Here is a 17,634-nt window from a genome sequence, read left to right as displayed (position 1 = left end):
TAATAGGCTTAAAACCTTAATGTCCAAGCATGAGCTAAGTTAGAGATATTGCTTAATTTCTTTTAGTAAGGTATTAGAGCCCTAATGTCTTAAGCATGAGTAATAAAAATTTAAAATAAAGCACTTAAGTTCTTGGCCACATGTCTAAGCATCTAGCTACTAGCTGATTGCCTAGTGGACAACAACTTTTCACTTGGCTAATCAAGTTAAGTCAATAGATCCAGTTAGATTTGACTAGTGTTGGATGACTTAAATTGATTAATGTAAACTTGATTTTTAACGCCCAGACTCACTATCATGCACAGAAATAAGAATTCTGGAGTCCAGGCTGTACCCTATGCATCTCACATCGTTCTAAGTTTTGCAAACACAAACAAGTTGAGCCTAGTGTGCTTGTGAGATGCTCTAGCTGAAACAAGGGGAGCAAGATATCTAGGGGTAAGATCCTAGGCTAAGCCAAAATTTTGAAAAACTAATAAAATTAGGATTTGAAAACATTATTTTTCCTAGAATTTTAAAACAAGTGAAGGATGATTTTGAAAACAAGTAAAAATATTTAAGAACAAGGTAGAAAATTTGATTTGAAATCCAAGATCTATTCTACCACACTTATCAAGCAAAATCGAAAACCATAAATGTCACACCCCAGATAGTCCCTGTCCGAAGAAATTTCGGCAGCATCTCCCCTGTACGGGTGACAATATGAATCCAGAATACATATATCTATACCTCGACCACACATGGCTGGAACAATACAATACAAATAAGAAACAAACCACGCAGTTTATATCAACATTCCACACAGCTCAACATATAATCAATCCACGCAGTTTAATAAGGAAGAACGATATAGAATCCTCGAAGATATATGTAAACATCCTACTCTACTACAACAAAGAAAACAAATCCACGAAGTAGTGAGAAAATCCGCAGCGGAAAACAAAAGTAGCAAACCCGAATGTTCAATGTCCACAATACAAACCCACAATACAAGTATATAAGATGTAAAAGCAAAATATAATCCGACAAAGAAAATCCTCGTGATAATGGGGCTAGCGACTGGAATATCTCCCGACGGCCTCAACCTGAAAAATAGTAACAACGGGGTGAGTTCAAAGAACTCAGCAGGTAATCCAATAGATATGCACAGCAACATATAACCACCATAGAGCCTACAGTACAGTTTCCTAACAGTACAACTTACGGTATAGTCTCCTAACAGTATAACAGATATGCATAGCTGAAATAAACTGTAATAACCAGCAATAGGCATAAAGTACAGTCTATAGCAAGAATAATAAGAAAATGCATAACTGAAATAAACTGTACTCACCTGCGAGGCTTGTGCAACTGACTGTGAACATATACAGATAAAAATAGTCAGAGCAAAAGCAAATAACCTGTATGCATGTCAATCATATGCAATCACCAAAATGCATCAATCACAAATAATGCAATCTATGCATATGATGCAAATGACATGTCCTGGTCACCCCTACTGCCATGCTCAGCCGTCTCACACGCAATGGCGAGACCGAGTGGGTAGGACTATGACAACCGTGCACTCTGCCGTCACTACCCCTGATGAGTGACCGAGTGGACGAGATGCTGTCGGAGTACACCTATCCTCCTACCTCAGACATAGTGAGGGAGCGCAATGCTCTCATCTCCCGGTACGCGATGACGGGGAGGGATCCCGGCTGCAACCCCGCTGTATCGTGCTACCCATGAGCACCCCGGCGGTGCACCACCAAGCAACCTGCCATACACACCCTGAGTGCTGTGTCACTACCCATGCAGTGGTCACGCTGTGTGCAGGCCCTCATGTAGCCGGCCGATGAGCTCAACAATAATGGAGTCGTCAATCGTCCAGCATGCAATCATGCAATATGGTGCGTGCGACTACATTATGTCATACCTGAACATATCCTCCTCCATATGCGTAGGTGCCAAAAAGGTAAACGCATATATAATAGAGATATAAGCAACATAAATCCAACAACATATAACAAGTACCTACAGCAACTAATCAAGTGTAGATAAGCATTATAAATATCCATCTCTATGAACCTATATACACATGGCAAAAGATAAAAGCATCCAATTCTAAAGTAAAGCAACTAACAGAAGAAGCATGTGATAGGTATCAACTAAGCCAAGACCAGGGAAGAGATAATCTACCATCACTAGTAAGTATATATAAACTGCACATATCATAAGACACTATCAAGAGATAAGTCAAAGGGTACCCGCCTCAAATAGAAGGTACAATCCAGTCCTAATCCAATATCGAGATGCTCGTCTCGAATCAGAGTCATGTGTAAATAAATACATTTACTTTTATTTAGCTAGAATACAAACAAATAGCTAAATAAATCCTAAATAGAAATTTAGGAACAAACCCTAAATCATAACCCTCAACCTTTCTAACGGTTAATTAGGGATAATTTCCTAATCTCTAATTAACCGTTAGATAAGCAAAGCAAACCTAAATCCATATAACCAAATTAATCTACACAACCTAATGATGAATAGATTATCAATAGGCATCAAGATCATACCTAATCATCTAACACATGATCATCTGACAAATATCCAAATTCGAAACATAATCTACAACTAAGAACAAAAACTCAACCCTTACCTTAGTTCACAGCCCTTCCTTCAGTGGATTAAAGTTGTATGCTGTTGGACAAGAATACCACAGAGCACTACTTCACCTCTAATCAAACCTAATTCTTGCTAACACTCCAACAATTCCAGTTCATAGAAAACAGAACTCACCTCACTGAAGTCAACCGGATCAAGGAGGAAGTGGTGATCGACAACAGCAACTTCCCACAGCAAACAACCTACTGTTGAGGCTGGAACCATGCAAATCCACAGATCCCAACAAAATGGAACAGAACCTCCTCTCTGCTGGATTTCTTCCCTACCATTCGGATCAAGGTGAGATCAAGAACACCACAGAACAACAACCTACTGGCTCAAAGAACACCACAACACCAGAACATCATAGTAACCAAAACTCACCTCACTGATCGGATCAAGAAAAGAGATCAACCAGTGTAGATCACTAATCAAGCAACAATCCTTTTAGCCCCTGTCCGACACCTCAATGATCCCAACATCTCCAATCCGTGACCTAATCAACCTCAAAGAAAAGGAGGTGCGTCGGTAATCTAGGGCAGAGACCAAAACGTAAAGAAGAAAGGATCGGTCGAGGTTTCTTACCCTCGGAGCCCTAAAGACCCTTCCACGCCGATGATCGGGTGGATCTGGATCGATCTAGTGGCGTCGGATCGGGGAAGAAAGGTCAGCTAGAGGAGATGCGACGCCATGTCTGCGATCCGGAGAGGAACAGCACCGCCCGGATCTGTGCTCAATGGCCGCCGATGCCGGTAAAGGAAGATCGCCGGAGCTGGTGCCTTGCTCCCGTCGCCGTCGCTTGTCCGCGAGAGAGAACAGAGAAAGAGGGAAAGAAGGGAGGTCGGCTTCGAGCAGAGGGGAGATCGGGGAAGGAGTTTGGGATCGACATTTTTGGGGAGGAAATAAAAAGAAAAGGTATTATATAATAAAAACATTTCCTCACTTAAACGGGTATCCCAAACAGACCTTATCCGTACCCGTAAATTCATCCCCTCGAAACCCGTCGTACAAGCTCCGAAAAATTCCCAGAAAATTTCTAAAAATTCCGGAAAAATTCTATAAGGCTATTTTCCAAATAACCCTATTAATTAAATTTTCCGAGATCTCACAATAAAGGACTAGTGTGCATAAATAAGTAGAGTAACTGACGACTTCTAAGCAAAAGTACAACTAGACGAAGCAAAGTAATGTCTGTGTCCAACATCCAAGGTACAATGCATAAGATGAGAGCGTCAAAGAGTAGGGTCATCAGCTGGAGGGTCGTCAGCTAGAGGTAGTGCAAGGGGCTGCTCAGGTGCAGGCTGGCCCTGGCGACGTATCTCACCCCGGAGAGAAGTGAATCCGACAACTATGTCAGATTGTAGGAATCGGAGGAAGCGATGGCTATCTCGAACAGCCCGTCGAGTCTCAATGGATTGAACCTCGAGACGAGTGAGTCTGTCCTCGATGGAAAGTGGTGCCGAAGTCGAAGGTCCGGCTGATGTGGAGGGCCCGACAGAGGTGGAAGGTAATGGATCTGCGAAAAACTCCTCGGCTAAGAAGTCGGGCCATTCCTCTCCCTCTCACGGTGCATCCTCGGCCTCTGGAGCAATAGGAGCAGCGACTGGCTGTGGCCAACCCTTTTAGGCTAGAATCCCCTCAGCGGTGACATCTATACTGGCTAATCGAAGACTACGCTATCGTAACTCGTCGTATAGTGTAAGGGGGATAAGTGTCCCTACGACCGTGTCTATCCTACAGGAGGAAAAGATCTGAGTCAAGATATGACAGTAGGGCATATGGAATACTCCTGATGTGACTGTACTAGATGCATGTATGATGTTATGGAACATATGCAGTGTAATATCTATATCTAAACGCTGACTCAGGGCATACAGAAAGAATGAGTGAGAGGATCGCATCTTCATGACGTCACGAGATGTGATCGGCAAAATGCATGTTGTCAGGACTCTATACATAACGTAGTCCTGAACCCTAAGAAGAGTTGACCTGAACTCAGTCAGGCCAAATGGTCTCTCCTCCACGAAAAAATGCATGTAGATGGTGTCTAAGGTGATATGGGAATAGGGATCACCGAATGGTAGATCCCTACCCGGGTAGCAAAGAAATGTACAGGTAGACTCCCTAAGCTCTAAACTAGTGTGAATCAGGGAGGGAGTAAACTGGATATCAGTTCTACCAACTCTGGTGGAATACGTACTATCATCAACCTTCTCGAGGTTTTGATAGAACTGTGCGCACAAATCCTGGTTTACTGTATTGTTGCAGTAAACCAATTTCCCTAACTGATAGTATTCTATCATTTGGACTGCGGGGTGACAGAACTGGGCAAAAAATGACCGACCTACGTACCTAGGTTTAATGGATTCAAATGTAAATCTAGCAAAGTCTACCCTATACCGCTCAGAGGGGAATCTAGGATCCGTAGAAGGGGTCCTAGCTGGTATAGGATCAGCATGTCGGTGTTTTCTGATTTTTGCAACATATAACAAAGAAATGCATAAAAATAACATATAAGGACAATAGGATGATTGAAGATATACCTAGGAGGCATTGTAGGATGAGGGAAGGAGTTGGAAGGGGTTGAAGGCGCCTTAGGTGTTGGATTTGCGCGGAGAAACACGGGAAACTCGTGTGAGTTTTCGGCCGAAAACAAACAGAATCGATTCTGTTCGTGTTAAAAATCTCAGGTTGAAGGCACCTTAAGTGTGTTTTAAGGCGCCTTATAAACGCCGTTGGAGGCGCCTCGGAAAGGATCCAAGGCGCCTTAGGTTAAGTCGGTGAGACTTTTCCCACCTCTGTTTAGGGCGCCTCCCTTGTGTGGGAGGCGCCTCCGAGAGATGCCACGTGTTTTTTTTCGAATAAATAAGTAGGTATAATTTTCATTGAAAATAGTTAAGTAATTTTCCATTTTAAAAAATGTTAAAGTTAATTATGATTTTGAGAATATTAAGTTCAACTTAATTTTTGAAAATATTAAGTCTAAATTAACAAAGATATTAAGTTAATTAAAGTTTTGAAAAGTGTTTAAGTTAATTAAATTAAATTAATTGAATTTTGAAAAGTATTAAGTTAATTAAAGTTTTGAACAGTGTTGAAGTTAATTAAATTAAATTAATTGAATTTTGAAAAAGTATTAAGTTAATTAAAATTTTGAACAGTGTTTAAATTAATTAAATTTTAAAAACGTTAAGTTAAATTTGAAAAAAAATAGATAGTTAAGGTGATTAAATTTGAGAAAAATATTAAGTTAATTTTAAAACTTTAAGTTAATTAAATTTAAAAACTAATTAGGTTGATTAATTTGAAAGCTTTAAGTTGATTAAATTACATTTTAATTTTAATTTTAATTTTAATTTTATTTTATTTTATTTTTATTTTATTTTTAATTTAAATTTAAATTTAAATTAAATTTAATTTAATTTTAATTTAACTTAATTTATCCTTAGTCATCTCACCCGATCTAAATTTTCAATCAGGGAATCCTATAATCTTATGAGATGAATTAGGTTCAATTTTCGGGTTTGGATTAACTTTGTGTTAGATTCAGGTTTACCTTTGGGTTCAATAAGTAGACATTCTTTGGATAAACTTCTGAATTATGGTGAGTCACTTGGACATCATTAAAGTAACCATGCCTTCAAGGTTTTCCAAATAGTTCTACCCATTGAACTTAGTACAAAACCTTGGTCTAACTGGTTAGGATCCATAAAGGGAAGCTTCAGTCAGTTCCACTTAGCTAAATGCACTAGGTCGAAGTCATATCTTCCTAGACATGCAATGAATAAGTTTTTCCAATGTACTATCATCCAATACTTCACTAGTACCGTGAGTCAAGTTAAACCTAGCCCTTTTTATTCTAACCTTAATTACCCTACCGGGTAGCCTACTCTTGGTTACCCTTGTCGGGTAGATTAAGTTTTGGAGGTGCCAGCTATTCTGGAGCCTTCCCTTGGATTTTTAAGATTTTGTAAGAATTTAATTTGATTTAAATTTTGAATTAATCTGAATTTGAATTTGAATTTAAATTTGAATTTGAATTTTAATTTTAATTTGATTTAATTTGAATTTTAATTTGAATTCTAATTTGAATTTTAAATTTAAATTTAAATTTAATTTGTTTTTTTTATTAATATAGTTTTTCTTCTAGCTCCCCCTGGATCATAGCCTCGATATAGTCTATCGAGGTAATGCATTTGATCCTTGGGGATCCAATATTGACCAAGTCCAGTTTGATTGATCAGGTTGGACTTGGGTACCCATGCTTGGACTGATTTACTATTTTGTCTGTTTACTAAGGATAGATAAGATCTATATTTCTTTTTGGTTTTATATCATAGCTCAGTTATATTGTAAACGGCTCTTTGTGTCCCAAGAATTAGGTCAAGGTTCTTGGAGGCCAAAGTAAACCGTTCTAACGTTTTCTCCAAATCCTTGACCTGAGTTTTCAGACTAGAATTTTCTTCCTCAAGTTTTTGGACTTGAGTTGAACTTCCAGTCTGAACTGGGTCAGGCAAGGTTTTGGGGTTGTCACTTCTTTAAGGACTGCTACTTCCTTTAGAAGTGACTTGACCCTAATATTCGATTTTGCTATTTTTTGTAATAAATAATTAACTAAATTATTTTGTCGAGGAATACTTACAGCGAGGTCTAGCCCTTCGGAAACGGATACAGATTCGTGGCTTCTTTCCGATTCTGCTTCTGACTCGCTTTCGCTCTCGAACACATCGATGTGGTCCCGGGCCATCAGTGCGAGGAGACTCGTCTGATCAAGTTCGTCGTCGGTATCTTCTGAGGACGATTCATCCCATGTCGCCTTCAGGGCCTTCTTTCTTCGCTTCTTTGCATCCTTCTGATTAGGGAAGTTGGCCTTGATGCCCCTTCTAGTTGCACCCATAGCAGATCACCTCGAACTTGGCTTTTGAACTGGGTTGAGTCTCCTTGGATTGTACTGCCTTCTTTAGGTCTTTTTTGTTGAAGCCCTTCTTCTTCTTGTAGAGCTTCTTCACGAGCTTCACGAGCTCGGTTGTCAGTTCGTCGTCTTCATCGTCTGAGTCGGGTTCTTCTTCCGACTCTGGTTTGGTTCTTCGTCATGATCTTGGTTCGCGAGTTCTACTGGTACCTGCAAGCAAAGCTACACCTTTCTCGATTGGATGTGCATTAGTCTACTCATGTAATTCAAACTCAGAAAATAATTCATCTAATTTTATACAAGATAAATCCTTGGAGACTTTGTAGGCATCTACCATTGATGCCCATAATGTACTCCATGGAAAAGCATTGAGAGCATACCTTATGATATCCCTGTTTTCGACCTTTTGCCCGATTCCGTGGAGGGAGTTGAGGATGTCTTGAATACGTGCGTGGAGTGAACTCGCCGTCTCACCTTCCTGCATCTTTAGATTATATAGTTTATTAAACAATAAGTCACGCTTACTTACTTTGGTGTCTGAGGTGCCCTCGTGCAGTTCTATCAGTTTCTCCCACAGCTCCTTTGCGGTTGAAAATGAACCAACTCTGTTTAGCTCCTCTTTGGTCAGGCCACATTGGAGGGTGCAGGTCGCTCTGGCATCGGCTTCCACATTCTTGATTAGGGATGGTTCTCATTTTTCGCAGGGTGTAGGCTTGCCATCTTCGTCAGTTGGAAGTTGCAGTCCAGTCTTGACCATCATCCACATCTTGAACTGGATTTTGAGAAAAGTTTCCATTCGTCCCTTCCAATAACCTAAATCTTCTCCGGTGAAGAGCGGGGGACAAACAGTGCTGAAACCCTCTTGTTGGACCATCGATAGTATGCAGAAAGAAAAAAAAAGAGATATCCCAAGACTAGGTCTTGGATTAGCAGTGCAGGAAATAAAGTTAAGATTGCGAGCTCGAATGGTGTTGCACCAACTTCGAGCAAAAACCGATTCGTAAAGGGAATTAGAATGTAGCTATTACGCTAGATTCTAATTGACTCCGTAAAATCGAAAACACCACGAAAAAATTGCGTGATTGGTGGTTGCACCAGATCAACGTGACCCCGCTCTGATACCAATTGTTGGATCGAGAAGTGCTAGAGAGGGGGGGGTGAATAGCGCTCGTGGCTTTTACTCGTTTCGGAATTGTAAATCGTTCGAGAGTTTAAGCAGCAGAAATAAAAGAACAGAGGAACAATCACAAAATGACACAAGGAGTTACTTGGTTCGGAGCCTATGACTACTCCTACTCCAAGGCCCATGATTGTTGATCGCTTCCGGTGGGCAACAACTATAAGCTCGAAAATTATTACAAACTAAGTACAGAGAAAGACAGTAATTAGATTAATACCGACAATAGAGAAATGAAAAACTGAAGCTCTGGGTCATTGGGAAGTCGTTGCAGCACTTTGGGATCGTCTCGTTAGTAGCTTGTAGCGTAAGGATTGCTCGGAAATTGATTGTCTAAGTGCTGCCTCAAACCATTCTTTTATACTGTGCTAGAGGCGCCTCCAAGCCTATCCAAGGCGCCTCCAGGCCGTCGAGTCGCACGGGTGGATCAGCACAAACTTGGTCGCACCTTATCAGGTTTAAGGCGCCTTCAAGCCTCCTCAAGGCACCTTCAAGCCTTGGTCCAAGGCGCCTCCAGCTTCATTCGAGGCGCCTCCAGCTCCTCTAGACAGCTGGCTTCGGCTTGCACCCGAGGCACCTCCAAGCTCCATGGAGGCGCCTCGGACACTGTTCATCCGAGGCTAAACTCTAGTTCTTGGCCCTGCAAAACATGTTATTCCACAAATATAAACACATCCTGCAAAATCAAGTTAGCACAGATATTAATCATGATAACAGAGTATTCTGACAGTCTTGGACTGTCCAGATCTGACTTCGAATTTTCGATCGGAAATCCTAGGTCGACCCGACGCCTACTCTTCCCTCTGCGGGGAGCACGTCCTCACCTACTCCACTCAAGAGTTTTACCTGTTGCCAGTACGATCCTCTAGATCGACTGGACTTTTGCTCGGCGCTCGATGCTTCCGGACTTTCTGCTGGACTCCCGCTTTCCGGCTCGTCCAGTCTTCCACCTGGTTCGCGACACCAGGACTTTCCACCTAGGGTTACCACCCCCTAGGACTTTTGCCTGAAGCCCTCGACCCGCCAAGACTTCCCGCATAGGGTTACCGCCCCATATGACCTAGGGTTACCACCCCCTAGGGTTTTCCACCTGCCTAACCGCAGCTAGGACTTTTGCCTAAGTACCACTTAGGACTTTCTTGCAAGCTCCATGAACCTTGTTAGATAACAACATTACCTTAACTTTGAATTCCTTTGTCATTATCAAAACAATGGTTCGATCGTCGGATGCTTCCAGCACCAACAATTTGTTCTTATTTTTATACCGCACTGCTAATCCAGGATCAAGTCCTGGGACATTCTTTTTGTTCATTTTTGCTAGATGTAAAATGGCTTTCCAAGAAGGTTTCAACACTGCTCGCCCACCGCTCTTCTCCAGAGATGATTCCGGGTACTAGAAGGGCCAGATGGAGGTGTATCTCCAGACTCACTTTGAAGTTTGGGTGATCGTCAAAACTGGGCTCGAAATACCAACTGACGGCACCGACAAGCCACTACCATATAAAAACTGGGATGCAACCCTTATCAAAAAGGTAGAAGCCAACGCTAAAGCGACCTGCACCCTCCAATGTGGATTGACGAAGGAGGAGCTGAACCGCGTCGGCCCGTTCACGAGCGCCAAAGAACTTTGGGAGAAGTTGATCGAGCTTTATGAAGGAACGTCCGACACCAAGGTAAGTAAGAGGAATTTATTATTTAATAAATTATATAATATTAAAATGCATGAAGGTGAGACGGCTAGCTAACTCCACGCCCGGATACTGGATCTACTCAATGGTCTACATGCAATTGGATAAAAAGTAGAGAACCGGGACAGCTTGAGGTATGCCTTGAACGCTTTTCTGAGGAATACCTTGTGGGCATCCATGGTAGATGCTTGCAAGGTTTCCAAGGATCTCTCTTCCATTAAGTTAGATGAATTATTCATAGAATTTGAATTACATGAACAGGTAAACTCACGTCCGACCGAGAAAGGTGTTGCTTTGGTTGCAGGTACAAGAAAAACCAGGGAAGCAAAAACAAAGCGCAGAACCGAACCGAAATTTGAGGAAGAACCAGATTCAGACGACGACGAAGACAAGCTCACAACCGAGCTTGTAAACTTGGTAAGGAAGATCTACCGAAAGAAGAAGGGCTTCAACAAAAAGGATGTTTGAAAGGTGATCCAATCCAAGGAGACTCAATCAAAGGTGAAGTTCGAGGTAACGTGCTACGGATGCAACCAAAAGGGGCACATTAAGGCCAACTGCCCGAATAAGAAAGACACCAAGAAGCCCAGAAGGAAGAACGCCCTAAAAGTGACGTGGGACGAGTCCTCTTCGGAAGAGTCCGACGGCGAAGAACTCGAACAGACGAGGTTTCTCGCAATGACGACCCGTGACCAAATCAATGACTCCAAAAGCGAGGATGAATCGAAAGCTGAGTCCGAGAGAAGCCATGGATCCGTATCCATTTCCGAAGGCCCAAAACCCTATGTAAGTAAATTTCGGTAATATAATTTGATAAATTATTTAATGCGTAAATTAGCTAAGTCTAATGTTCGGATCAAGTCGCTTCTAAAGGAAGTAACATCCCTTAAAGAAGTGACTAACTCCGAATCCTTGACTGACCCAGTTCAGACTGGAACCTCAACTCAAGTCCAAAAGCTTGAGGAAGAGAATTCCAGCCTGAAAAGTCAAGTCAAAGATTTGAAGTTAACATTGGAATGGTTCACTCTGGGTTCCAAGAATCTTGACTTGATTCTTGGAAATCAGAAAGTCGTATACAATCGATCTGGACTAGGATTTAGAACTAAAAAGAATATCAGTCTTATTTATCACTTATTAACAGACCGAATAGAAAGATAGTCCAAGCATGGGTACATAAGTCCAACTTGGTCAATCAAGTTGAACTTGGTCAATATTAGGTCCCCAAGGATCAGAACCATTACCTTGATAGACCATATCGAGGCTATGATCCAGGGGGAGCTAATAGAAAGACTATTTTTAGAATTGTTTGATGATTGTTTTTACTGTTTTTATACAAATGCTTAGATTAGGCTAGATTAAGGACCTAGGCGTAATTTACACTTGGATAGTTAGACCTAGGGATTTCAAAAGGAAAATTAAATATATAATTTCTTTGAAAGGCTTTGTCTAGAAGTGGTGGATGATCCCATACCCAAGAAGGCATAGTGCCTCGCCACAGCTTGGAAGCCTATATTTGAAATATATATTTAATTGACTAATTGAAAAACCCAAGTCTAACTCAAATGTAAATTAATCCTTAAACAATTTAAATCTAAGACAAAATTAACCATCTCACAACAACGTACAAGGTTCCATGATTGACAACTTAAAATCGAGTGAGACGGACCTAGGATGAACTTAGTCAAATTTAATTAACCTAATTCAATTTAATCAATTTAATAAATCTAACTTAGTTAATTTTAATTTTGAAATTATAACTAATTTTAAAAAACTCATAATTAATTTCATAATTATTTTAAAAATAATAATTAATTTGATAATTATTTTAAAAATCATAATTAACTTGAAAATTATTTTAAAAATCATAATTAACTTGATAATTATTTTAAAAATTATAATTAATTTGATAATTATTTTAACAATCATAATTAAATTTATAATTATTTTAAAAGTCATAATTAATTTGATAATTATTTTAAAAATCATAATTAATTTGATAATTATTTTAAAAGTCGTAATTAATTTGATAATTATTTTAAAAATCATAATTAAATTGTTAATTATTTTAAAAATCATAATTAACTTGAAAATTATTTTAACAATCATAATTAATTTGATAATTATTTTAAAAATCATAATTAACTTGAAAATTAATTTTAAAATCATGATTAATTTCAAAATCTTATTTAATTCCATAAATATTTTCAAATCATTTTTCAAAATGATAATTACTTTCAAATCATTATAATTGTCATAATTAATCTCAAAAAGTTTATTTTCAAATTATTATGAAATTAAAAAAGTTAACTATTATTAAGTTTCAAGTCTTAATTTCAAAAAAAGTTAATTATTATTAAATTTCAAATTTTAATTGATTTCTAAAAGTTAATTGTAACAACCCGGCCCTCTTGGCCCATTTGGCGACCTCTCATTTCGTCGACCATCGGCCCTTATGTCGTCGGCCTATTTGGCGATCTCTAATGTCGTCGACCGACGACCCTTGGCCGTGTCGTTACTCACTAGGACTTTCCATCCCTGGTCAGTGGATTTTTGCCTCCCCCAGGATTCGAACTCTAAACCTCCAGGCTTAAGTATTAGAGTTTATGAATCCTAGTAACCAAGTGATTCAGCCTCAGTCAGTGCAGATCCAAGAGGATCTTAGTTATGAGAGCAGACCTACACAGATAGTGGACAGAGCAGTTAAGAGATTAAGAAATAAAGAAGTACCACTAGTGAAGGTCATCTGGCAGAACGAGAAGCACGAGGAAGTCACTTGGGAGCGGGAGGACAGTATGAGACAGAAGTATCCAGAGCTATTCTAAGTTCAAGGACGAACTTTTTATAAGGTATGGGGGATTGTAACGACCCAATTTTTCATATTTCAAGTTCTAAAAGTCCATAAAAATATTTGGAAACACTTTTAAAATATTCTAGAGATTTTTAGAAATTTTTAGAGTATTTTTATGTAATTTTTGGAGGTCGTTTAGTATGGTTACAAAAGAAAGAAGTTTTGATCAAAAATTATTGAAGGTGAGACTCGAACCCAAGACCTCCGGCCGAACCTGACCCAACCGGACACAGCCAACCAGCTGGGCTACGTGTGGTTTGTTAATAAGTATGAAGCGAGATATATAAAAGTTATAGTAAAGAACAAAGTTAGACCTATTTATAAAAGGATAAGTTAAGAGGGATTAGGGGATATTTTCTCCCGAAACCCTTTCTTCTCCTCTGCTTCTCGCGTGCGACGACGCCGTTTCTGCCGAGTGAATAAATACGAAGCCCTAGCTTCATCTCCGGCGGCTGATGAAGGTCTTCTTCCGGCGAACCTTGCGGATCCGAGCTCCTCTCGTCGAAGAGAATGCGTGAGCACAAAGGAGAAGTCGAAGTCCTCATCTCCGCGAAGCCCAGCTGCCTCCTTCCGGTTGTAAGTCCTAAAAGCAAGGGTAAGTACTACTCACCTGTGGTAGGAGTTGCTCCGAACTTTGGATTTCGTTCCTTGCTTCTGGATCTTGCTGTGCTGAGTAGAAGAGCATGTTAGGGTTGCGTTGCTGAGCTAATTTGCTGTGTTAAAGGTTGTTGTACCGAATTTGCCATGTTAGGGCAATAGAGTTTCGGATTTTTTATGCTAGGCCTTCCTTTTCAATCAATTAGGGTTGTTGTGTGGAAAATTCTATGTGAGTTTCCTTGTAGAAGCTGCTGTGCCGAATTTTACCATGCAAAGTGCTGTGCCGAGAGTTCTCGCTTGGGTTTGCTGTTGAACAGGACTATAAGTTAGGGTTTTTCCCTTTATTCCTCACCTTCTGTAGCATAACTATTGAGCATGCTAGGTTATGGTTTGAGTTTAATTGTGTAGAAGGAGTTTAGCTCTTAAATGTTGTATCCGTGTAGGTCTACTTGCTGCCCATAAATTCCAGCAAAGTTGCTTTCTTTTGCTCTATTTTATAGCTTGATTAGTAAGCTCAAAGTTGCCTTCTTTTGCTCTATTTTATAGCATGATTAGTAAATTCAGATTTGCTTTCCTGTGCTTTGTTTTATAACATGCTTAGAGAGTTCAGATCTGCTTCCCTTATGTTATTTTTATATAGCATGCTTGGTTAGTTGTAATCCTACACTTGTTAGATATATCTACAGAATTCTAATAAGCTCTAATCAAGGAGTATGAGAAGTATGAGTAAAGAAAAGACTAGAGTTTAGTTAAAAAGAAATAACTAGTAAATTAAAGTAAGAGGCTAGTACCCGACTTCCAAGGTTGTCGTTAAATAAATCCAGGTGACCAATTCCAAGGTCTTGGCCCTGGTAAGACCAAGGTCTTTACCTCATAGGACTAGAGGCTCGCTACCTCAGTCACTATTAGAGAGCGCGCAAAACAAAGATGGTACTAAGCCTGGGCCCAAAGAAGAAGAAAAGAAAGAAGAAAAGAAGAAGAAAGTAAAAGAGAAATTAAAAGATTAATTTCTGGTATAAAGATATAAGAAAATGAAACAAGTATTATGCTTAGAATCAATAGAAGTTAGTTTCTTTAATTCTGAGCCTACAGTAGTAGTTTCATTATTTTCCTATCAGTTAGTGAGCATGTTTAGTATTCAATTTTATTTCTGTATACCATGAGTACATGTAGCTTTGCTTTTAGCATTTCGGTTTTAGTATTGTTGCATTCTTTTTATGCACTTCGAGTTTTGTGAGATAGATTAGTACTTACTAAGCGTTTCGCTTATAGTTTATTTTCCTCCTACTGCAGATAAAAGAAAAGCTAAAATATGAAAGGAAGGCGACAAGGAGATGCATGTGTGTGATGTCGGACAATGGAAGCTTGTGTTGGTTGCTACTCGGAAAACCTAGAGGTTCCACTGTACAAAAAATTTGTACAAAGGTCTGAACCTTTTCCTAGCTACCATGTGTTCTTTTAAATTAAATTTTGGATCGCCTGCGGAACTTAACACGTTTGATCCAAAACTTAATCTATTTGTTCTTTTAGGTTTTGACATGGATCTCCTGCGGAACTTAACACGTTCGACCCAAGTCACCTTAAGTTATTAATTCCATTAAATATTAAGTTCCATAATTAGTTCCCAATACTGATGTGGCGAGGCACATGGCTTTCTTGGATATGGGAGCAACCACCACTGACTAGACAAAACCTTTTATGGAAAGCTAATATTTAATTTCCTAAAATAACTTTAGGTTAACCGAAAGGAACAATCAAATCACAAGGAAAAGAAAAAACAAAAGAACACAACTTCGAAAAACATATTCGAAATCCTAGAATCGTAAGCCTCTTGTATTTGGTATTATTTCCAAAAATAACTAGTATGATGCGGAAAGAAAAATTACTAGTTATACCTTTTAGAAAGACCTCTTGATCTTCTACCGTATTCCTCTTCTAACGTCGGACGTTGTGTGGGCAACGATCTTCCGAGATGAGAAACCACCAAACACCTTCTTCTCCTCCTAGCTAGGTTCGGCCAAAACAAGAAAGCTTCACCAAGGAAGAAGAAAACCACCAACCAAGCTCCAAGGGATGCAAGCTTTCTCTCCTTCTTCTCCTTCTTCTCCAAGTAGTATCCGACCACCACAAGAGCTTCAAGGGAGATGAAGAATTCGGCCACCACAAAGAGGAAGAGAGAAAGAGAGGATGACCAGCCACAACACCAAGGAAAAGAAGAAGAGAACAATAGAAGTTGTGTCCCATGAAGGCACCCCTACCCCTTCTTTTATATTTCTTGGCTTTGGCAAATAAGGAAATTTATTTATAATAAAATGTCCTTAACTTTCCTTGACAACAATTAATTAAGAAAAATTAAATAAAATTTCTTAATCAATTAATCATGGACGGCCACCTCAAATAGACAAATTAGGAGAGTTTCAATCAACAATAAAAACTTCCTTATTTGTCTTTGGAAATTTTTAAAAAATAAAATTTCCTTTTAAAATCCCTTCATGGTTGATAAAAAGAAATTTCTATAATTTTAATTTTTCAACATGTGAATAATTTTCAAAGAGAAAATAAAATATCTTTCCAATCTACAAATAAGGAAAGAGATCTAATCTCTTTCTTTAATTTTTTGTAGATCTTTTAAAGAGAGATATTTTAATTTTAATTCTCTTTAATAAATTATATCTTCCACATAATAAAAATTAAAATTAAAAATCTTTTTAATTTTATTATGGTCGGCCCCCTCTAGCTTGGGTTCAAGCTAGGGTCGGCCACCCATAAGCCAAGCTTAGGCCGGCCCTAGCTTGATTCCAAGCTAGCTTGGCCGGCCCCCTTTAGGTGGGTATAGGTGGGTAAAGTACTCTATAAATAAGAGGCTACGATAGGAACCGAGAGGAGGAATTGGTTTTGGTCTCCCGATAAAATTAAGCATCCCGTGTTCGCCCTGAACACACAACTTAATTTTATCAATAATAATTCATTCCACTAGAGAACTATTATTGAACTACCGCACCAATCCCAAATTACATTTTTGGGCTCCTTCTTATTATGAGTGTGTTAGTCTCCCTGTGTTTAAGATATCGAATGTCCACTAATTAAGTGAGTTACTGACAACTCATTTAATTAATATCTTAGTCCAAGAGTAGTATCACTCAACCTTATCGTCATGTCGGACTAAGTCCACCTGCAGGGTTTAACATGACAATTCTTATGAGCTCCTCTTGGGGACATTATCAACCTAGTATCTCTAGGACACAGTTTCCTTCTATAATCAACAACACACACTATAAGTGATATCATTTCCCAATTTATCGGGCTTATTAATTCATCGAACTAAATCTCACCCATTGATAAATTAAAGAAATAAATATCAAATATATGTGCTTGTTATTATATTAGGATTAAGAGCACACACTTCCATAATAACTGAGGTATTTGTTCCTTTATAAAATCAGTATAAAAGAAACGACCTCAAATGGTCCTACTCAATACACTCTAAGTGTACTAGTGTAATTATATAGTCAAGATAAACTAATTCCTAATTACACTATGACCTTCCAATGGTTTGTTCCTTTCCATTTTGGTCATTAGCTACTGTTTATAATTTATAAGGTACTGATAACATCATCTTCTGCATGTGACACCACATACTATGTTATCTACAATATAAATTAATTGAATAACTACAAACAAATGTAGATAATTTGACCAAATGTGATTCTTTATTCAAAATAAATGTTTACAAAAACTTAGGCTTTCAGTATACACTCCAACA

The sequence above is a fragment of the Zingiber officinale genome, chromosome 7B, assembly GCF_018446385.1.
Source record: "Zingiber officinale cultivar Zhangliang chromosome 7B, Zo_v1.1, whole genome shotgun sequence".
Classification (NCBI taxonomy): domain Eukaryota; kingdom Viridiplantae; phylum Streptophyta; class Magnoliopsida; order Zingiberales; family Zingiberaceae; genus Zingiber; species Zingiber officinale.
This window is presented reverse-complemented; position numbering follows the sequence as displayed.